This window comes from Balaenoptera acutorostrata, chromosome 15 (assembly GCF_949987535.1).
Source record: "Balaenoptera acutorostrata chromosome 15, mBalAcu1.1, whole genome shotgun sequence".
NCBI classification, from domain to species: Eukaryota; Metazoa; Chordata; class Mammalia; order Artiodactyla; family Balaenopteridae; genus Balaenoptera; species Balaenoptera acutorostrata.
In genome coordinates this window covers 51,703,393-51,727,697 of record NC_080078.1, presented here as the reverse complement: position 1 = coordinate 51,727,697, position 24,305 = coordinate 51,703,393, and the positions used below count along the sequence as shown (strand labels likewise).

Sequence of the window (24,305 nt, the reverse complement as noted above, 5' to 3'; positions counted from 1 at the left end):
AGTTAGCATTTCACGGCACTCTTTGTAGTACACATGCAGTCAACCCATGTTAATCCTCAGAGGACCTCACTGTAGTGCTGTGAACTAGATTATGCTAATGCAACACCTCTTTAGGGAAAGAATGGTGTCACGTCCTCCCCTTTGAAGGCATACTTAATCTGCACTGTTTACTTGGGCACGACTGATAAGTGGGCAGATAGGTTAAGTTTATTCAAACCGAAAGCCTCAGACAAATAGAATTTTCAGTCCAGACAATATTGTATTAGGTGACGCTTGCTGGCATTTTGCTTAGTAATACTGTAAGTCTTCTTGAGAAAAGCCGTAGGAGCTTGCATCCTTTGTACTCCAGCAGACCTGGCTAGTGTCACTTTCTAACTGGTACGGAAGGAAAAGGAGCAGAGAAAGTTCCAAGACCTCTGTCTCCAGTGTGGTAGTGGCTTAGTCAGTCCCGATCCTCAGCTGGCCCCTCCCCTGGCCTCCACTCCGACTGAGGGAAGAGCTAAATACTCACTTTCCCAGCCTCTCTCACAGGCAGGGAACACAGGTGTTCTGGCCCCAAGATGAAACCCAAAGCCTTTCTTGGGCTCACGTGGGCAAGAAGTTTGTTTTTAAACAGAAAAGTGATCTTACTGTACATACAATTTTGTAATCTATTTTTTTCCCACCTAACAATATAAAAGTCCTTTGAAACACGTACATCACCATTTTTAAACTTTAATAGATGTGAAGTGGTGTCACATTGTGGTTTGGGTTTGCATTTCTTTAATGATTAGTGATGTTGACCATCTTTTCATGTGCTTATTAACTATTTGTGTATCTTTGGAGAAATGTCTGTTTATGTCCTTGGCCCATTTTTTAATTAGGTTGTTTGCTTATTTGTTTGAGTTATAGGAATTCTTTATGTATTCTGGATATTAATCTTTTATCAGGTATGATTTGCAGATATTTTCTCCCTCCTGAGAGAAATGGAGAAAACAAAGCCTTTGACAATGTCCTTTGACACAAACATTTTTAATTTTGATGTAGCCAGTTCATGTCATATCCAACAAATCATTGCTGGATTCAGTGTCATGAAGCTTTTCCCTATTTTTTTCTTCTAAGAGTTTTATAGACTTAGCTCTTACATTTAGGTCTTTGATTCATTTTGAGTTAATCTTTTATATGGTTTAAGTTAAGGGTCCAACTTTGTTCTTTCACATGTGGATATCCAGTTTTCCCAGTGCCATTTGTTGAAAAGCCTGTCCTTTGCCCCATTGAGTGGCCTTGGCACCGTTATTAAAAATCATTTGACCATAAATATGAGAGTTTATTTCTGGGCTCTCTCTTCTATTCCATTGGTCTATATGTCTGTCTTTATGCCAATACCACACTGTATTGATTACCATAGCTTTGTAGTAGGTTTTGAAATTAGGAAGTGTGACTCTTCCAACTTTGTTCTTGTTTTTCAAGATTATTTTGGCCATTCGGGGTCCACATCAGTGTTTTTAATGACTGCATAGAATTCCATTGTGTCCATAGTTTGATTTATCAGTGGGACATTTAGGTCACATCTAATATTTTCACTGTTGTAAACAGTGGTACGGTGGACATCTTGATGATCTAGATATTTGCACCCTTCAATTTCTTTATAATATTTCTCTCTAATGTTCATACATTGTAAGAGCTCCTTAAGGATATTCAAGCTCTGTGTGTTATGTATGTTGCAAGAGATTTTTCTCAGTTTGTCATTTGCCTCTGACTTGGTTTATTTAACATACAACCACAAACGAGAAGCCTTTTTTGCCCCTGGAGCCTCCGATGCCCGCTAGTGGGGGCGAATGCCGGGCTTCTCTGTCAGAGATAAGCAGCGCGGTTGATTGCCCAAGAAAGCAGGAGGGTGCTGATGCAACAGTGTGCTGCTCACGCCTCTCCCTCTTCGAAAGCCAACTCGGCGTGAAAGCAGCACCTTCCTTCTTTCTGCTTCTGAGAACAGTTAACCTTTGACTGAGCATGTCTTTCGATGTCCCCACCTGAGCTAGTCCTCTTCTCTGCTGCCACCAAGCAGTCCATGGTCCCGCCTCAGCTGGACACTCAAACACCTGCAGCAGCACGCTCGCTGGCGCCCTTGCGCTCGCTCTGGCCGGTGCCCCACCTGCTGTCAACACTTGAGTTAGTGTAATCCCTTCACGTCACAGGTCTGATCTTCGTGCAAAAAGCCCTTCAGGATTTCCCCAGGGCCCCCGTGTGAAGGCCAGGATCTCTGGGGTGGCTGCCTCTCCAGCCTCCTCTTGTGCCCCTTGTTCCTTCTTTCGCGCTTCAGCCACAGCAGCCTCAGATCCTCTCTTTCAAAGCCCCGTTCTTCCACTCATCCTGGGGCCTCTGCCCGTGCTGGAGCGCTGGTCCTCCCCTGCCCCTCTGCCACCTTCAGCTCTCCGCTCAAAGTCCACACCCCAGGGAAGCGTGTCCCGTCCACAGGTCCCCTGCTGCCAGGCCCAGGAGCATCCTGCACTTTGGTTCACACCATTTGATTGTTGATCTCTCCGCAAATGTGCCGGTCGCCTGAAGACGGGTTCTGCCTCTTTTATGATCCGTGGTATCCCCGGCATGGAGCACATTTTCCGGTTTGCAGTAGGTTCTTAATAAATGTTTGTACAAGTGATTAATTACACACATGGATACATCTTTCCTCTTCCTAGTAAGGTCAAGGCCTGCTGTAACTTACCTCGCCTGCCTTGTCCCTTCCTGCTACTCACTTTTCTATTTCCTGCAAACCTGCCTTCTTTATACCTCTGTGCTTTTACGTTTTCAGGTTTCTCTTTTGTCTGGAAAACTCCTAGTATTCAGCTTTTAAGACCTAACTCAAATATTACTTCTACAAAGTCTTCCTCAATTTCCTGTCTTCCTTGCTCATAGCACTTTTATAACATTGGTCACATTGTATTATAATTGTTTTATAATCAGTTTACCTGCCTTTCTCCCATTCTTTGTTGGTAAAGATTGAGGGGTTGCCACCCCAGAGCCTCTTTTTTTTTTTTTTTTTCCCTCCAAATGACTGCGCTGCTTAATTCAAGAGCAGAAACTGGTAACTCTGCTTCACCTCATACTAAACTGTTAATTTCCTAAGGGTCAGAGCGCTGTTTGCCCATCTCTACCCCAGGGCTGCCTTCCATATAGGGCCAAGGTGCATCATCTTCTAGGCCGTGCACACCCGCAGGGATGAAGCAGACATACATAGTGATGCCGCCCATCCCAGACTGTTTATTATCAGCATCACTAAAAATGGAAACTGCCTCTTCTCGGCTGCTCCCATAGTCTTACTTTAAATGCCTTTTTCTTCAAAAGGAATTTCAGAGCCACGAACTGTAATGAAGGCCTTGCCTATTTCCTCCTCACTGTTTAGTTCTGTGTCTCATGTTCCCTGAAGATAGAGTTGCTCTTACTGTCTTGGTGACTAGGATGAATGTGTGTGGTTTTCGCTTTTGTGTAAATTGGGTATCTTCCTTATTTGCGTGAGTTTCTTACCTTTCCCATTTCCAGATCTGAGTAACGATAACGTGCTTCATCATGGGATAGACACTTAACACCTGATGCTGGGTGAGCTGAAGTCACCAGGCTGGTAACTTTGCTGATTGCTTTAATAAAATTAATATATTTCATCCTCTGAGTTATCTTTATTAAAAAAATAACATAAATGACTTTTAAGCCATTTCCTTAATCATGTAATATTGAGGAATACAAAGAGTACTGGCAAAAACTCAGTCAGCGAACAGCATAGCACAGACATTTGCCAGTAGCCTCAGCCTTCTTAAGTCACCTGGCATTGTTATTTCAGTGGATTTAGTAAAAATTAATGTTGTAAGAAAGTTTCTATTTTAAAGACTTAGCTTCAGATTCTGTCAACTCTACCTCATTAATATTTTTCCCCTTAGCCTTGCCAATATTTTTTTTTTAATTTTTATTTATTTATTTATGGCTGTGTTGGGTCTTCGTTTCCGTGCAAGGGCTTTCTCTAGTTGTGGCAAGTGGGGGCCACTCTTCATCGCGGTGCGCGGGCCTCTCATTATCCCGGCCTGTCTTGTTGCGGAGCACAGGCTCCAGACGCGCAGGCTCAGTAATTGTGGCTCATGGGCCCAGTTGCTCCACGGCATGTGGGATCCTCCCAGACCAGGGCTCGAACCCGTGTCCCCTGCATTGGCAGGCAGATTCTCAACCACTGCGCCACCAGGGAAGCCAGCCTTGCCAATATTGAGTGTTACTGGTATTTTTAATTTTTGCCAGTCAGGCCAAAAATCAAAAAAAGAGATGTCATGCCCTTTGATTTTTATCTTTCTGTTTTTATGTGTTTATTGACTGAACTGCATATTTACAACTATTGCTTACCTTTGTATTGGGTTGTTTGCCTTTTTGGTCTTAAATTTTTGTTTTTCCCTGTGTCACTCGCTTGGTCAAGGCCCTTCTTATTAATCAGCTTTTGAATCACTGCCACAGCCTCCTGATTTCCCTTCCAATTCATCCACGCCTCTGCTGCCAGAGTGGCCTTTTGAAAACAAAAATGTGATCGTCTCCAGCTTAAAACCTTTTGTGGTCAGGAACCTTAGTTACCTAATATCCTTTGTTTAATTTCGTTTCTGCTTGAGACTAGCTGGAATTGGTCTGGCTCTTCAGCAGAGAAGAAGTTGATTAAAGATATTAGGTAGTTCAACGGAATCTACCTGTAGGAGGGCCAGGCAGCCCGATTCTGAGTCTACACAGACAGCACAGCCTCAGCCTCAAGATGGGGGGACGGCTTTGGTTCATGAGCCCTTTCAGCTGCCGTCTGCAAAGCCCAGCACTGAGCCTGCAGGAGCCTGACGGCCTGGCCTGTGGCCATGACGCCGTGCTCCTCCCATGGAGAGGATCCCATGGCTGTATCCTGGTTGCAGGTGAGCCAGAGAGTGCAAAATGTTTGGCTTTTACCTTGGGAAAGTGGGACTTAAAAAATGTGGGAAGTTACCAAAACGCAGGGAGGATGGGCAGAAGTTTTGGGTGGGTGGATACGAGTTACCAATATCCACTGAAATTTTCCTGTTGGCTTCCTTCTTCCATAAACTTCCAAACAATAACAACAAGCTTTTGCCTGACAATACAACTCTCCCAACTACGGACAAAATATGCTCAGCACCTCCTCCATGAGAGAGAACCCCAAGTCTCACATCCTAGCTCCAAGCCCGAGAGTTCTGAGTGATATTTATTCCTCCTTTGGTTTATTCACAGCCCATATTGTTTTACTTATTGACTAAATGACAGAGCTAACTATTGCCAACATACCTTGCATAAAAAAACCAAAAAACTTAGTTAATATATGAATATATATGTGGTACAGCAAGGAAGACAATTTAGGAAGATGCTATCATTCTAACTTCTGTAGTCGGTTACATGAAATAAATAGTTGGTGTTTGTATATTCCCTCCTCTAATATTTATTTCGTATTCCCTTTGTCTTTAGCCAGTAACTCAGCTGATCAGGTTTCTTGACCTGGAGAGGTGACCGAAACTTTCCTTCCTAAGGGATTTGAGCCCTCAGTGGTCCTGCCTTTCTGAGGTTGCCATAGTTTGTGTTAAGTTTTAGCACTGGATGTGCTCTGCTAGGTCGAACGTGTTATATTCCTTCTGTGTTACCCGTATACCTTGTTGCTCTTCTTGTACCATCGTGAGCCAACATTTCAACCGCCCTTTGGTCTGTTTGTCTAGTGGCATGACGAGCCTGAAACAGTTACACGGCGCTTTGAACTTTCAGCCTGACTCATGTTATCCTCTCTGTTCTAGTCTTTTCTCGAGTACTAAAGAAGCAGAGTCATGGGGATGGAAGGCAAACTTTGTGCTGAGGTGGTCACTTCCCACTTCCACTCCCTGGTTCCAGGAACCACATATTCTGGCCAAGGGAATGCGTTGTTCTGCTGGTCAGAGCACATAATACATCTTTTAGGGCTTCACCCCAGCTCCACAAGCTCTCCTGCCTTGCAGTTTGTATCATAACTGAATTTTCAGTAGACCTTTTCACCATCGTCTAAGGCCAGCTGCATTTGAGCCTGGCTTGATTGCTTGGTAGGACCACTGAATTTTATGAACCCACTGCCTTGTTTTGCAAAATGAGTTTCTTGGTCAGAATCACTGCACTGGTGACGGTGAATGAGGCCTTCAGGAAGTGCACGGGTGATGTGGCTGGCAAAAACATGGCAGACATAGAGGGTACATCCAAATCCTGAATAAGGGTCTATTCCAATGAAGGTAAGCTGTTGCCGCCTCTGTGATGAAAGAGGTCTAATATAATCCACCCTCCATGGCTAGCCCATCTCCCTGCGGTATGAGAGTTGGTGGGGAGGCTCAGATCAATTGGGCGTTTGGCGGGGCTCAGCCTTGATGCAGTTAAGTCTGTGTTGTTGAGCCCAAGCATAATGTCCATCCTTGCCCCCGTGGCCACATCACTCCTGAGTCCTCGAGCAGGTACTTGGGCAGCTGGGGAAGGAGGCTGGCCAGCACGCATGGGGGCAGGTCATCTGGTCCAGCTTATTGTAAGAACCTCTTAATGGGGCCTTTCAGAGAACATTCACATCAGATGCAAATATTCTCACACTCTGTATAACTTTTCCCCAAATGTCCTTGTCCCGGTCCTTCTGTCATTTGCCGAGTAAATCTATTTCAGTCATATACTCAACAGCTGAGAAGACAACTACAGATTTTCACAGACCTGCTGGGCCCTTTGTCAAATGAATTGAAGCCAGGTTTCTATTTATCCCCCTCTGGTGGGTCACAGTGGCAACCAGAAACCCCAAGACTTAGCACAGTCTCAGAGCTAGTATCCAGTCATCCTCAAAAGTTCTGGGTATTTCCCTTTTCTCACTGTGCAGGTACCCTAGTAAACAATTGCAGATCCCAAGGGGAAAATTTATAGAATGTACTTGTAATATTTTTGAGGGGACCTTACTTGGGTGCCTGGCTCTCTGTTCAAAGAGCTTGGGTCAGAGAACCGACTCAGTTCTGGGTCTGATGAGAAGCTGCGGCTGCCCTTCAAGGTCGCCCGCCCAAATCAGACCCCTATTTACCAGACCTAGATTCTTTTCTATTATACAGTGTACTAGCTTGCTAGGGCTGTCATAACAAAATAACACAGACTGCTAAACAACAGAAAGTTATTTTCTCACACTTCTGGGGGTTGGAAGTTTGAGATCAAGGTGTCAGCAGGGTTGGTTCTTCTGAGGCCTCTCTCCTCGGCTCGCGGATGGCCTTTTCCTCCGTGTCTTCACGTGGTTTTCCCGCTACATGTCTGTGTCCTAAGTTCTTCCTCGTATAAAGTCCACCTCTTATACAGTCATATTGGATTAGGGCCCACCCTAATGACCTCATTTTAATTATCTCTTTAAAGATGCTATTTCCAAACATAGTCACATTTTGAGTACCTCTAGGGTGAGGACTTCAACATAAGAATTTTGGAGAGACAAGATTCAGCCCATAACATACAGTTTAAGTAGGGCCCAAGTATGTTCTCCATTTTATTTGGAGTCATGGACGTATCAGTTAACCAATAAGCCAAAGATGTCTGTCGGTCAAGCCACTGACAGCGTTCCTACCAAGGCTACCACTGGCTCATGGCCCTCTAGTGGACCAAGTAGCTCACCCAGCCACAGGCTTTAGTGGACGGCAAATTTCTGGCCACCCCATCACCAGGTGACCCATCCACTCTTCAGGTGTGGTGGTCTACAGATGCCATGTCTGTCCTGGTCATTAGTCCTCCCAGCAACTAGCTCTCAGTCCCCGAAGGGTGTCCCTCAACCCCAGGGTCCACTCAGAAAGAGCTGTGGTGGCAGTGTCCTCCCCATGTTGGGCCCCCACCTGTGCGGAGGGTTCTAGGGAATGCAGGGCATCACTTGGCACAGGCTGACAGTCTCACACGGGATCCTCTGCTCTCTTGCCATCCTGTAGCTGTGTGTGCTTAGCCGGGGTACAGCTCTATGTACCTTGTAGCTGCATTCCAGCAGAGGGACCCCAGTTCCCCCATGATCAACCTTTTTATTAAGCAAGCATGAAAACGACCTTGTGGGGATGGCGGGGAGGGGGGCGGGACATTTTAGTCCCAGTTTCAGGCACTGAGCAGTCAGGCTGTTCGGGAGAACACTGGGCAAGCCAACCGCCCGATACCCGGAGACTTGGGCGGCCCTCCATCCAGACCTGTGGGAAGCTGGGTTCCGGAGGAGCCCCTCTCCTCTAGGGACAGGGGAGTCATTGGTCCCAGATGGCTTTGGCCAGGGGGAATAAATGATAAACCCTCATTTATCAGCTTGGCACCGTAGCCTAACTGACAGGCCCCCAGAACATCATGTTTTCCCGCCTCTGGGCCTTTGCACATGCTGCTTCCTCTCCCCACAACTCTCTCTTCTCCTTGTTTGCCGCTGGGCCAGCTCCGCATCACCCTGCAGGCCTGTGCGCCCGCGTCATTTCCCTTAAGGAACCTTCTCTGACTTGGTGCGTCTTCGCTCTCAGGGAGCTGCTCCTCCCTTTTCCAGCGGCCTGGACAGTGGCACAGTCATCGTTTCCTCCTCCTGGAGGGCAAGGGTCCTGTCCTGGGCAGCACCCAGTGCAGAGCCTGTCACTCAGGAGGAGCCCATGCGTTGGAAGAAGTAAAGGAACGAACTGTAGTTGTGCTCAACGGTCACATTTCATTTGCCGAGGCTTTGTGTGCTGCTTCCATCGTAGCATCTCTCGCCCCTGCAACGAAAGGCAGAGGTAAAAGTGGTCTGCGAGTTACAAGTTATTAGATGGTTTTCCTCATTTGGTTTTGAGAAAGTCAAAACCACATCCTACCCCAGTGTAAGGTGAGTTGCAGTATTTTCTGCCTCTTCTGCAGATGCCTGCCCTCCAGCCCCGCCCATCACAAGTGCCCTCCAACGTTACCACTCCTACTAGTTACTGTTACCAAGATTCAGCCTGATGGGTGCCAGCACTGTGCTGGGGCTTCCGCGTGCCCACGGTGGATCCTTGGGGCAGCCCTTTCTAGCAGCATCCTTAACCCTGGTTTTAAGGATGAGAACCAAGCTCAGAGTTCAGGCAACTTGCCCGAGGTCACATAGCTAGGAAGTGTCAGAGGCATCATGAAAACATGGCTGTCAAGATGCCTGGCTTCTCTTCACTGCTTCGGCATCCCTATTAAGGGGGGAGAGAGAGAGAGAGAGAGGGAGGGAGAGAGTGTGTGTTCTTTTTTAATAAAATTTTCCTCTAATCGTGAAAACAAAGCTGTGTTTAACCATGTGGAAGCCAGGAATGGCATTCTGCTCGAGCTACCATGTGGGTGTCTTTGTTTTAGATTTTTTACCCCCTCCTCTCTGCTCACAAGATAGAAGAGGAGAAGTAGACCCCAAAACAGAGCTCATCTTCCAGCTCCAAGCACTTCCCACAATACACTGTCTAAATATTAGGGCTTTACGACATCTTTGTGTTTGTAGAGCAGTAATCTTTCGTTTGTTTTTTTTTTCACTGCCTAATATTCCATTCTGTGTAACCTTTTTCTTGCAGTTAACATGTAAGAAACCCAGTCCTTTGGAAAATGCCGTAAAATAGATTAAATTTTCCTGGGCACTGTGGTTTCTGTCTGCCTTGGCTTTCTATTTGGCTTTTCTTCTAAGCCGAATGCTCCTATAAAATCTTAGCTTAAATCTCCAGCCAGCGTGCAGCTCGTTCTCTTGTGGCATCTGAGGCATCTTCTGTGAATGTTCGGGGCCAGATGAACAGACCTCCTATCCGTCCATCGACACCCACTCAGCATCCTGGTGGGGGGGCACTTTACCACCATGTTAGGAAATCAGCGGGTGTGCACACAACAGGAGGAGCACAAGAAAAAGACGAGAATTGCCAAAACAAGCAAGTTCTTCCTATTCTTCCCTCCGTCTGAGAAACGTTCCTCTCCTTTCCCCATCGCCCGATGTGCTGTACCTGCCAAAGAAAGCTTTCTCTCTGCTCTCCAGACACAGGCCCGATTGTGAGCCCTGCCCCCCAGGGACCCCAGGAGCGCACATTCGCATATTGTGCTGTTTGTTTTGCTTTGTATTTATTTTCCCAGCCCATTGAAAAAAGGGCCTTTTCCTATTTAAAAGAAATTTTGGAAGTGAAACCCTTTTCCGTTTGAGCCCAGCCCTTCCTCCATGTAAACCATCGGGCGTTTGCAGAGAGAACAGTGAAAGCTTGCTCCGAAACGCCGCCCTGACGCAGTCACGTGACCATCCTTTCCTTAGACATTAGGGACAATGAAAGTTACCGTCTTTCCAACAGCTGTCAGCCCTGATGAAACATAGGCCTTTGGCAGAGACTCCCAGCTTCGGAGTCACCTTGGCCGTGTGTCAGCACCCGCCCCTGCCCTGCCCGGCCGTTGAGGTGGAGCCGTGGGCGGCCGCCGACGCTGCCATGGAAGGGCTTCTCGGCCTGAAACGGGAGGAGCTGGGAGCTCCTGCGCTTTGATACACAGTAAAAAGAACAGCACATTTAAAACAATCTGCCATGCTGCTAAATATTCTTAATATGGAGACATTGTTTTTTTCTATTCACAGCCCTTTACAAAGAGAAATGGATTTCCCTAGATGTGTCCTAGGGCACCATGGAAACATGTGTTTTCTCTTTACACATGTGTTTAAATAGCTTTGGTTATTATTTACATTTCTTCCCATAATGTACTCCATCAAAACATTTGCTCGGCTTTCATCCGCACGGGAAGCTTACAAGGGCAGTAATGGAAGCAAGTGCCCACAAGGCCTCTGGTGAACGTGCCGCAGTTTCAGCAAAGATGATTTTTCCAGGAGTTGGAAATTTGTAAAACTTTAAGTTTTATACGTTTTACCGTAAATGTGCTAAAGCAGCAATGACAACACGAGAGGCTTTGCGTCCTCAAAAAACTGGGGAGACTTGTCTAATCATTTATTGCAATAAATGGAAAGAAAGCAAAATCTGTAAACTTTTATGCATCGTGTTTCCACTTGTTATAGTCACCTGTTACGGACATTGCTGAAGTGGCAATAACTGATCTTTTGTGTATTTTTTTAATTTTATAAGAAATTAAAACACCCAAAAAAAAACCCGATGTGCAAAGCCTCAAAAAAAGGTTAGGATTCTTTTCACCACACCAAGAGGTTGTCGAGCGCCAGTTTGAACCACCTAGAAGGCCTTTTCGTTGTTAGTATAAACCTTATTAAATCGACCCTGCTGGCTGGTGAGTCAGCTGCTTCCTCTCCCACCCTGGCCTTCTCCTGAAAGCCCCTGCCCGGCACATAACAAACAATGATTTTTCCTCATAAAACGAAGTCTGTGTTGCCATTGCTGAGGTTCAAATTACAATGCCAGTTCTCTTGGGGCTTTTATGGTGATGCAACTCCATTTATACTTTAGAGTCTGCTTGGGCTGGTTCACATTTACATCCAGACTTTCTGCTCCCAAATTTCTGCATATTCAGGAACTGGGAAGTTCAGAACAACTTTACCAAATCCCCTGGGACTCTTGGATTCTAGAAAGGTCTTTGTCATCAGATGGTGGTTGCAAGAGTTTTTTAAAAGGCGTTGTCCCAATTGGCTGAGAGCCCTGCCCATTTACCAGCTCTATGAAGACTGACTGTTTATTACTAGATCTTCCAAAGACGAGTCCTGCTTGGTGGCAGGTGGGACTGGCCGGCACTCCTGCCCTGCTGGCAGAGAAAGTCACTGCCTTACATTGATAATCGGGGTGAGATAACATCATTCTATTAGTGATCTGTGTGTTTTGTCACAGTGTTTCTAATGGTGACAACTGGATGGGGGACCTGTCGTTCTCACGGTTTACCCAGTGAAAACTGTGGCTCATTCTAGCACATAGGGAATGTGGCCCTTGGGACACTGGCCTTATATTGTTCAAATGGTTTGGCTGCCACATAGCGTGTGTGTGTGTGTGTGTGTGTGTGTGTGTGTGTGTGTGTGTTGGGAGGGGTGGGGGAGCAGAAGGAGATAGTGAGAGCCTCCCCCCCGACAAAGCTGTACTTTCCTTTGGCAAATCCCAGATGAAGTCTTAAAGAGTGGCACCCTCTCCTGTATTTGACAGGTACTAACGAGGGAAGCTAACACACACATACCCCCTACCTACCCCCCCAGCCCCGCTTCTCAGAAAGCAGTGGCCTTTTCTCACAGGAGTTGCATATAATTTTTTAATGTGTGAGATGACAAGGTATAGTGGAAACTATTTACCTTGGCATGTACTGTACATTTCTTGGGAGTTTTATGTCCGTTGCCCTATAGTAATAGCCTTTCCTATGTATGGGAAGCGCTTATGGCTTTTACCAGCCTGTCTGTCCCCTTTAAATTCTTTTCCTTTGGCCAGGCCCTCTGATCACAATGCCAAGATTTTAAAATTCGTAGTAATTGAGTTCCACATCACTAATATTAATAGCCATTGGGAAGCTCGAGAGAGAAAATAGATAGTAGTTATCTAACTGATTAAATGTCTAAGAATTCTTTGACTTTGAAGGGTACGGAGGACGTGTGAAGAGGCTCTATCTAGTGGAGGGTAACATGCTGAGGTTTAATGCTTTGGGACTGGGATTTGCTAATTAGTTATCTTGGGAATTTGGGGGCCAGTAGCCCAAGTGATGATTAAAAACCGGAGCGCTTTCGTTTTCAAATTCCCTAACATGACACCCTTCTATTTAGAATAAAAGTGGAGAATCTAAAATTACAGTTGTTGTCGTTAGTATTTGAAGCTTACCACTGCAATTGTCTATAACGAAAACAATTTTATATTCACTGTAATAACGTCTATAAACTGGGCAGGGACTACCTGCTCCCTTTGGTACAGTGGCCATTTATATCACCTCTAAATGAATCCACCACCGTTTTCTGAAGGAGGTGGGCATTTGTGAAGCATTGCAAACCCCCGGGCTATTCCCAGGGAGTTGAGTAGAGGCGTGTTTAATACCTGCTCAGCTACACTTAATTGTGGAGCTGGTTTATATTTGTTGTCGTAGCACAGTGCTGTTACTGCTTAGAGCCTAAACTCCAATCAGCTTCAAATGGATCTCAGATATTTGATCATGAACTATTTCACTAATGGGAAACTTGGCTTAACCTATTGTGTGGAATGTCTTGAGAAAATCATCCATGTCTACATTAAGCAAAACCCAGACTAGGTCCACACGATCTCAAACCTAAAAAAATGAGTGCCTGGGAAGAGATGCTAGTTTTAACTTTGAGGCCAAGATCGAATCGCAATTCTGGGGTCATAGGTTGGTGCATATGTGCCCGTAATTGTGTATGTTTGTGTGTTTCTGAGTGTCTTTAATGAATAATATAGATACATAAGTTGCTGCTAAGGAAAATAAAAAGTTACAAGGCCAGAAAGGAGACACCAAAAATATGATTTCCTTCCAAATATTTGCAGGAATTTTACTTAATTGCAACCAGAAGTCTGACCTGGAAGTGTAGTGTTTTGACCTCCTAGCTGTCTGGTTTCCTATTTGCGGTGTTTTGCTCTCCCCCAACTGTGAGAAAATCTATTTTACACGGTTTTAACCCTGTGTATTCTTAGAAACACTGAAGTAGGAATTATTCCCCTGGGGGAAAAGAAATGCTCATTATTTACAAGAATGACTCGTAAAGGTTTCTTTTAAATAGAAAACATTTTTGAAACACTTAACAAATCTTTCTGTATACGATATATTTGAAAATAAAACAGCTTCTAGATTTCCTTTCAAGGTAATGTGAAGTTTTGGAAGACTGTAAGGTTGTTGCATTGTGTAAGCTTATCCTTATTTTAGTAAAATACTAGTTAATAACAAAAGTGTACACTTCAGAAGTAGTCCTCTTGTGAAGAGGCTTTTTCATACTTTTTTTTTCTTTTTCCAGTTCTAACTTATTAAATCTTTTTTCCCTAGCCTTTTAGAAAAGTGAAAATTAGGCTGAATAAACTCTGGGGGCCTGTAGTAATATATGGTACTCTGATGGGCCAGAATACACCAATGACATTTAATTAGGATATGTAGGTCTAGGAGGCCTACTGTTGAAAAACTATAGAATTCACACATCCGATGCTCATCGATGCATTTGCTGAATCTAGTGAAATGATGGACTGTTGTTTCTGTGTAGCCTTTTAGAATTGGCCAGCATGTCAGCCAGTCATTATTTCCCATTTGGAAAGTCTCAGACATTTTCAGTCAGAGGAAAGCATCATTCTTCCTACTTGATTTAGGGATTTACGAATGAGAAACACTGACAGTTCCCATCCATTTAGCTGAAGAACATTTCGTCCCGTTCTCCTTCTTTTTTTTTTAATAATAACTTTCTTGAGATGTAATTCACATACCATATGATTCACTCATTTAACACATATGATTCAGTGGTTTTTATATATTCACAAAGTTGTGCAACCATCACCAGAATAAATTTGAGAACATTTTTGTCACTCTGTAAAGAAGCCCTGTACCCACTAGCCTTTACAATACCCACAAGGTATTGGGGGAACCACTTTCCCCCAATACCTTTCTTACCCTCAGCCTAGGGAACCACCAATTTATGTGTTGTTTCTATCAATTTGCCTATTCTGGACATTTCATATAAACTGAGTCACACAATACGTTGTTTTTGTAACTGACTTTTTAAATTTAGCATAATGTTTTCAAGGTTCATCCATGTTGTAGCATTTATCAGTAGTGTTTCGTTTCTTTTGTACTGTCAAATAATACTCTATTGTATGGATATGTCACATTTCATTTATCCATTCATCAGTTGATAGACATTTGGACTGTTTCCCCTATTTGGCTATTATGAATAATGCTGCTATGAACATCTGTATAGGTTTTTGAGTGGATATTTATTTTAATTTCTTACGAGTATATACCTAAGAAAGGAGTTTCTGGATAATTTTATACCTCTATGTTTAGTATATTGAGGAACTTCTAGCCTGTTTTCCAAAGTGGCTGCACCATTTTATATTCCCACCAGAAGTGTATGAGGGTTCCTTTTTCTCCACATCCTGTCAACACTTGTTATTACCTGTCATTTTGATTATAGCCATCCTGCTGGGTGTGAAGTGGTATCTCATTGTGGTTTTGATTTTTCCATTTCCCTAATGGCTAATGATGTTTTCCATCTATTCAGATACTTATTAGCCATTTGTGTATCTTCTCTGGAGAAATGTCTTCAAATCCTTTGCCCATTTTTTAAATTGAGTTGCCTTTTTATTAGTGAGTTGTTGTAGGAGTTCTTAACATATTTCAGATACAAGTCCCTTATCAGATACATGGTTTGCAAAATTTTTCTCCTCTTCTAAGGATTGTCTTTTCACTTTCTTAATGGTATCCTTTGAAACACTAAAGTTTTAAATTTTAATGGTGTCCAATTTATCTATTTTTTTTTTCTTTTCGTTGCTTGTGCCTTTGGTGTCACATCTAAGAAACAATTACATAATCAAAATCCACAAAGATTTACAAATATCTATGTTTTTTTCTAAGACTTTTATAGTTTTAGCTTTTACATTTAGGTCATTGATCCATTTTGAATTAATTTTTTAATTCTTTTACATGTGGATATCAAGTTATGCCAGTACCATTTGTTGAAAAGACTATTCTATCCCCATTTAATTGTCTTGGCACCCTTGTTGGAAGTCAGTTGACAATAAATAAGAGGGTTCATTTCTGGACTCTCAATTCTATTTCTACACGTCTGTCCTTATGCCAGTGTCACACTATTTTAATTACTGTAGCTTTGTAGTAAATTTCAAATCATCCTCCATTCTTTTAACAGAACTATTTTCTCATCTTCCCAGCAGGGTTAAAGCTGGCATTTACTAGTCAGGATCAAGAATCTGTTTTAGTGGGTATAAACTTCACTTTAAATTGTTATAAACACCTGACTTTTAATGAATTAATTAAATTCTATTGAATCTGCCAAAGGATTTCTAGGGTTTTAGATTAAACTCTTTTACAGATGTTATCAACTCTAATTATTCCATTTTAACTAAATCGATGTAGAGAAAAATGATTCTTGTTATAGTCAAGTCTTCATATTAATGGAAAAGGCTTAGTGAGTTCACAGTATTTGTAAGGTATGACTGGGGACACTCATGGGTGTCAATAACTCATTAAAATCCTTTACTTTAGGTTGTAAAGTTGACTGTGGGTTAAAGTCTGACCTCCTTTGCTATCCGTCCAACCTCATCCTTCATCTCTCCTTTTCCTTCTGTGCATTCTGAACCCTAAGTCTCGGTCTACTCTACCAGGGTTCCCAGGAGGCAACAGGAGTCGCCTGTGGCTTTACACGAACATGGGTATGATGCCCTCCCATTCTCAGTCCTCTTAGCAGAATCCTCCTGACGCTTCCAGACTCTGCTTGGATATTTCCCTTCCTTGGGGATCCCTCTCCTCCCAACTGAGGTTGTTACTCTCCCTTGTTTAATTAGACACACCCTTTCTTGGCATCCCCAGTTCCCGCACATGTCTTTGTTGTAGCACTTGCACTGTACCTGTCCTCCTTCAACTCTTCTGTCTCTTCTCTGTAGTAGGTGCACGAGCAGCGTGAGTTGGATGCCTCTGGTTTGGTTATTACTATTAGAGGAACATCCAGCTTTTGACAGAATAAAAGAATGTATATTTCCTGTTCACACTGGTCCCTATAACTCCTCTCCTGAGATCCTTTTCAGGGTCAGAAAGAGTAAGATCCCACTCAGTAGAATGCCTCACTAATATGGGAAGGCTCCAGTGTGCTGCCAGCCTGCCCACTCTGTGATAGCTCATCGTCAGTGTGATATGTACTGTCATGTTTAACTTCTGTTATATAACTAACATAGAATTCCCAAAGATGTGCAGCCCAAGCTTGTTTAACCCTGTTGGCCTTACTGCCATTTCTAAGGAATTTTTTCTTTTTCCTGAGCTCAGTAAAGTTTGTTTTGTTTGTTTGTTTTTTTAAGAAAAGATGTGTTTTGAGAAGAGAGCAGAGCAAAAAATTGTCTTGCTCCGATGCCCTGGGAAGGGGTTTTAATGATGGAAATGAGCGGAGTGGAGGGTGCCGACACAGGTGGATAGGGAAGAGCTGGCCCTCAGAGCATAAGCTTGGGACCACAGGGCAAGACCAGGGGCGAGGGGTGGTGACAGCAGGCATGGGCGGGGCTGGCATGTCGAGGAAAACCCTGAGTAGGGCTAGAGCTTCTTGAAGAACCTGGGCGCTGTGGAGCTGCTGGGAGAGGTGTGCCACTGAGAAAGGACGAAGACAACGCAGTAAACCGGCGAGACGCGCAAGGCCAGGGAGGGGTGTGGGAGGGACGGTGCACGGCTTGAGGCAGAAGGAAACACACGTGTTCATGCCCTTGCTTGGGTGGCCATTGCTGTGAGACTCGCACCTACCCCAGGACACCACTGGGATCCCCAGGACTCCCTGTCTGAGACTCCAAAGCCCTGCAGAGTGTCTGGTACCTTCAGATACCAAGGGGAAAGGCCTCTTATCATGTGGACCTTCTAATAAAACCAATTAAAGGGAGAGAGAAAGTTGCTATGAAAAGAGCGGAGAACTGTGTCTGGAAACATCTCAGATCTCAGTCAAGTGAGTTCAAGCGTGACCTTGAAAACGTGTGCATTTGGAAGGTGGCGATAGAGAAAGGGCAGGGCAGGAAAGTGGTTCTGTGGGAGGGTTAGGCAGGAAGCTGGGAGGTTTGGGATAATGAAACGTTATGGGAGGCTTTGTGGAGCCTCAGGGGATGGTCAGTTCTCAGCATTCAACAAAAGAAAAATATACAAGTCGGGCGAGAGTGGGGTTTTCATGGACTGATGGAGCAGCGTCTCCTCCCAGGGCTGGGTGGCGACCGGGATATGGTCAGGGTATACAGCTTTAGTCCTCGCCTGGGTTCGTCTGACCTTCTCCAGAGGCCCTTAGGGTGTCTGCCCATTGGTTTTCTACTCTTGCCTTCTCCATTCCTGGTTATTTCCTTGATATTTCCATTTGTCTCGAGCTCAGCTATGTATCAATATTTAAACACGCTTTTTTTTTTTACCTGGATTCTGTGTTTTTAGTGGGAAGGTCTCCTTTATCTCAGGCTGCCAGGTTCCTCAGATTCAGTTTTTAGTAAGGTGCTCTTTTTACTGCAAGCTGTATTTTTTAATACTGGTGCACTTTTTACTCCATACTTAACAGGTTGGTAATGTGGCTTGAGTGTGCAAAAGGTATGTATCTGTGTCTATACCTATCCCTATAACTATATCTGTAATCAGTTATATTTTCAACTTGGAGTGCTAATAGTTAAAGAATCTCGAGGTGAGGTTACGATTCCTGTTGTAAGTATAGTAGTGTGCTTATTGAGGCTTCAGGAAGATAAGAGCTTTACAATCACCTGTTGGACCATTTTTGCTTAGGTTGCCTTTTAATCGTTATCTCCTCAGGAAAGATGATTCTAAAGATTATGACTAAGTTTCACAACATAATAAAAAATACTTTTGCATTCTTTATAAAATCTTATTTCCAAAGTTAGAAAATTACCTAGAAAATCAAGCTTTAATCAAGATTTATGTTCTGGAGACTTTGGAAGAAGGACTTTCTTTGAAACACAAATATTTAAAAGAAAAAAAGTGCATCCTTTTTTAAGATTCTTGAATATTTTCATCAAATGATGGTGCTTCTTTTTAAAAATTAAGCCTTCTTTAAAAGAATCTTCACTTTCATTTTGTAACTTAGAAATTTCAAATAAGCACAACAATAGAATCATACAACGAACCCCCACTTATCCACCAGCCAGTATCACATTTTTAACATATAGCCAATGTTATTTCACTTATGCTTTTTTCCTGCCCCCTCCCCCTGATTTTTTTAAAGTAAATGCTGAATATCATATTATTTTACACACAAATGATTCAATATGCACAGCTCTAAAAGATGAGGTTGTTTTTCTGTTTGTTTGTTTGTTTGTTTTTTAAATGATCAAAGTGCCGTTAAGGAAAAAAAAAATTCTTGATGTTATCAGATATATAGTCTGTCTTCAGAGTTCTTTGAATATCTCTTCAATTCTTTTATAGTTGGATTGTTCAAATCAGGGTCCAAACAAGGTTGGTCCACACACTGATTACATTTGGCTGATTCTCTTTACCTTAGATAAATATCTCTTTGAACCTATGGGGACACCCCTCCCAGTTTTTGTTTTTTTTTTTCTTGCTGTTTACTTGTTGAAGAAACTGGGTCAAGTGTCCTCTGGAATTTCCCACATTTTGGGTTTGGCTGCATCTGCATGGTGATGTTAACATGCTCTTCCAGCCCTGTATTTTCTGTAACCTGGTGGTGAGGGCTTGATGAGGTCTGGTCCCCTGTTGTTGTTTCTTGTGCAAGAATCCTTTGTGGTGGAGGGGGTGTACTTCCCACTGCATCTCATTGGGCAGCACGTGATGCCTGGTTTTCTCTCTCATAATCTCATGTTAACAATGTGTATACGGTGAAAATGGAGTTTCTTATGATATTTTTATCAATCAGTATTTTTGATTGGTTCATTTGATATTTATATTATCAGTAAATATTGTGTCAGCAAAACAAAATTTAAAAGACCCCTTTACATATTCTTCTGAACTTTGCCGATAGCATGCATAGCTGGTTCCTTTTTTAACCTGAGCCTATATGAGATCTGGTTTAACGTCTTAATTAAGATCATAAGTTATTGCATACCTATCACTTTAATATTTTACACATCAAAATGATGTAAATTTTATGTTAACTCTAAGGACTTGTGGAAGATAAGAAAAGGAAAAGCATGTGGTGGTTTTTTTTTTTTTTTTTCTGTGAAAAAGTTCATCTGCAGGCAGTTAAAAAAGAGAGAGAGAGAAGAAAACAAAGAAGGCATGAGAGCTGTTCTTTGAAATCCTCCAGAGGTGCGATAATAATAGAGCTAATATGCATTGGCTTCTCATCAATTGCCTTGGTAGTTTGAGCCTTGAGTGCCTTAGAAATTAGCTTTCTCCCCATGCCTCTTCACTGTTGCTATAGTATTCTTGCCAAAGGCCTATCTGTTGTGTTTAAGGAACTCGTGTAATTTCTCTCTTATATTCACTTACAGACTCGAATTTTGTTTTTGTCTTCCAACAACTCTGTAAAGTACCACCATTACTCTAGCGAGACTCTTGCTACTAATTTCATTATAACAGACCAGTAAATCAACAAAATAAGATTTAGAGCAGTGACTTCCAAACCTCAGCTGTGCATCACAATCCCCTGGAGCTTTTTTAAAAGAATACAGTTCTCTGGCCCCCACCTCAGATCTACATGGGTTCTCGGATGCGGGGGATACAGGAATCCTATGCATTTGTAAAAGACCCTAGCGTTGGAGATTCAAATTCCTCAAGTGATTTAGATATGGGCAGGGAGCTCATGCTTGGGAGTTGGAAAGACTCTAGACCAGTAGGTGGTCACTTGAACTTCACAGTGGTTTATTTGATAACTGGAAGAAACAGTAGGATTGATGATAAACTTTGGGCATATTTGGTGTTTTCATCCATGGCTTGAGTGAATGCATCAAAAATGGCAAAAGGACCTAGCACCTTGTAAAATGGGATACAAATCCCAAGTGACAGTGACAATCCTGAGAGGAATGTTTGTTACAGACAAATGCTGACTAGCAAACATAGAACAGAAAACAGACTACGTCGGGGGCTTTCCTGGTGGCGCAGTGGTTGAGAATCTGCCTGCCAGTGCAGGGGACACGGGTTCGAGCCCTGGTCTGGGAAGATCCTACATGCCACGGAGCAACTGGGCCCGTGAGCCACAATTACTGAGCCTGCGCGTCTGGAGCCTGTGCTCCACAACAAGAGAGGCCGTGATGGTGAGAGGCCCGCGCACCGCGATGAGGAGTGGTCCCCACTTGCCACAACTAGAGAAAGCCCTCGCACAGAAACGAAGACCCAATACAGTCATAAATAAATAAATAAATAAAAAGAACGTGAATTTCTAAAAAAAAAAAAGAAAACAGACTACGTCAACACAGAGGAGAAAGCAGTGACCGCATGTCATGAAGGACAGAGCCACAGTAAGGTCCTAACAGAACTCAGTGAGGCAGTGCCTGTCGAGAAAGCCAGCACGAGCCTGGGGAACGGGAACAGGAGTGTGGTCCCAGAGGGACAAACGACGGTTTGCCTTTACTTCAGTAGTTTCCCCTGACACTCCTGTGCTGCCTCCTGCTCCTCCTGTTTGCAGAGTTCCTGGAACAGATGTTTGTCTTTTTGTGCCCTCTTTCTCACCCTCATTCACTCTTCTACCATGAAGCCACCTCAGAAGTGCTGTCAACCACCTCTTAATTGTCAACTCCTAGTGTTTTCTACTTCCACCTTTACTAATGCATTTGACCTTGAAACTCTCTTTACCCTTAACTTCCAAGACCTCACTCCCATGGTTATCCCTTTTCCCGTCTGACCACTCCTGTGGGCACTTCTTTCTCTGCTGACCCTCATCCTCTTTATTTCTCGCTTGGCATGCTCCACCATGGACCTCTTTGCCCTTTGGTCAGAGTTGCCTCAGTATATATCTACAGACATCACTTCTCCTCTGAAGTCCACACCTTATTTCCATTTGCTTCCCAGACAGCCGCTCCCAGATATCTCATAGGTCCTTCTGTCTAAAGCTTGGTTCATTGTCTTACCAATTCTCCCCACCCTCCCTGTTCCTTAGCAAGCCCCCATTCACCAAGTCAACAAAGCTGGAAACACCGTCGTTGGAATTCACCCTCTCTGCACATGTTGTTTGTTGACCACCAAACCTGTCTCTGCTTCTGTCTCTGAAGTGTCCCTTGAATGTGTCCCTTTCTCATTAGTTCTATCACGACCAATAATCCTCAGCTTCCCCCACTTAGCTTGTTGTAGCTTCTACCAATTTTAGCCACTCTGTGCCATTGTGGAAACGTAGGCCCATGTGCTACATATTCTGATTTTTCAAGTGAAGCTGAAAATACATATTTTCATGTAAACTTGCCCAATCCTTAGAATGTTTGTAACTAATTAAAAAACTTTTATAGCACCACGTGCACCTTCATAGGCCACTAGTTTGTGATTTTTGATTTAAACATAAGATAAAAATATTATAAGAAAATGATAATGTAAGTGATTTTGTTGTCTTTTGGCATGGGCAAAAGCTTTATGTCAGAATTTCAAAACAATATATGTGTTTGACTAAATAAAAGTGGAAAATACTTTGGCAAAATAAAAAACACTATAAACAAAGTTAAAATATAAATGATAATATAGGAAGAAAACATGTTCAGATAAAAGGTTAATGTAATTATTGTAAAATTATGCTTACAAATCAGTGAAAAAAATAAACTAAAAAAAGCTCTGCACCCTAATAGAAATGAACAAAGGACATGTAGAAATACAAATGTATCTGAAATAAAGTTTGTCCTTACTTACAGTTAAAGAACTGGAAATTAAAAAGCCATGAGCCGTGAGCATTAACCTATTAGGCAGGTAAAGGCTGATTGCTCAATGTTGGTATGAATATGGGGAAATGGACATGATGTTATACTCTTGGTGGGAATGTGAATTAGATTTTTTTTTCTGGAATGGAACGTGGCAATATCACATCAGTCAGAGTTTCAGCAGGATCCCAGCAAATTAGGAAAAGAGAAAATGGATTCATCATAAGAAGAATCAAAGTTCCAGAAGAACAGTGAAAAAGGCATTGGAGGCGGGAATTAAAATGAAAAAGACTGACAAATTTCTAAAATGAGTGAAGGATGTATTCTCTGATTTAAGAAATCTCAGCAGATCCCAGCAGGATAAATTTTTCAAAAGATCCTAGATATAGTGCAGTAAATTCCCAAATGCCAAAGACTTAAAAGAGATCTTAAAAGCTGCCAGAAGGAAAAGACAGATCATCTTTTTAAAATTGATCAATTAATTAACAGCAAAAATATAATCCAAGGTACTGGAATGATTTTTTTCAGAGTTCTGAGAAAAAAATAATTGTCGACCTAGGATTCTATATTCTGTGAAGTTGTTTTTCAAGACTGAAGGTGAAATAAAGGCATTTCAAACATAGAGACAACTGAAAAAGCTTGCTACTCACAAAATGTCATTATATGGACTTCCAAAGGCTCTTCTTTCGGAAGCAGGGCATGATCCCAGGAAAGAGGCCGGAGGAGCAGTCAAATGTGAACAAAGAAAATGATAACTATGTGGGTGCAGCAAAGCAACAGAAGTGAATAATTTATAGGATTTATAAAAATCAAGATAAAGCTAAAATCCTGGAAAGCATTGGCAGATACGTAGTGGAAGAGGGGCATGGGTGATTAGTTAAAGCATTCGTAGGTCTTGACTTTTTGGAGGGGGGTAAAAAGGTAGACTAGCTTTAGACTTGTTAGGTTAAATATTCATTTGAAAAATTATAGTGTGACACTGCAAGAAGGAAGAAGGGAAATGGAAAGAAGGGAGGAAAAACAAATAAATCAATCCAAGATGGCAGTGAAAGAGCTTTAAAAAGCAAACAGAGAAAAAGTGAAGCAAATAAAAAAACAATAGCTATTAATCCATATCTATTGATAATTGTGGTCAAATATTTTAAAGACTAGGTTGTTAAAGATTTTATTCATGTGCTATTTATAAGAGATATTCCTAAAACATAAGACTCGAGAAAAGTCAAAAGTAAGAGGAAGGAAAAAGGTATACTAGACAAAATACCACTGAAAAGCAAGCTGGAGCAGGTATATTAGTATCAAATCAAAAATATTTAAGGCAGAGAACATTACTAAAGTTAAAGAAGACCACTGACTATTGAGTAAAGGTTCAGTTTATGTTGAACATATAAAAATTCTAAACCTCTGTGTACATAATACAGTTCCTAAAAATATCATGCAAAATGGACAGAACTGAAAAGAAATTGATAAATCCACCATCATAAAGAGAGATCTTAACTCACCATTCTCATTACTAAATTGATGAAAAGGATGAAAAGATAAGAAGGATATGAAAGATTTGACCAAAACAAATAACAAGCTTGAACCAGTGGACATATTTTGTAGCCAGAGAATGCTCATATTTATCAAAACATACAGAGAACATTTACAAAACTAGATCACATTAGACTGTTAAGCAAGCCTCAAAAAATTTCACAGAATATGATCATGCAAGATAAATCACATTCTGGGGACTTCCCTGCTCGCACAGTGGCTTAAGAATCTGCCTGCCAATGCAGGGGACACGGGTTTGTGCCCTGGTCTGGGAAGATCCCACATGCCACAGAGCAACTAAGCTTGTGCGCCACAACTACTGAGCCTGTGCTCTAGAGCCTGCAAGCCACAACTACTGAGCCCACATGCCACAACTACTGAAACCCGCGCGCC

General features: G+C 42.6%; 1 protein-coding gene across 1 annotated transcript in view; it reads left to right on the top strand.

Annotated features, from left to right (window-relative positions):
- The window catches only part of SLX4IP (SLX4 interacting protein), a 72,524-nt gene that overhangs the window by 10,117 nt on the left and 38,102 nt on the right, over window positions 1–24,305 (top strand).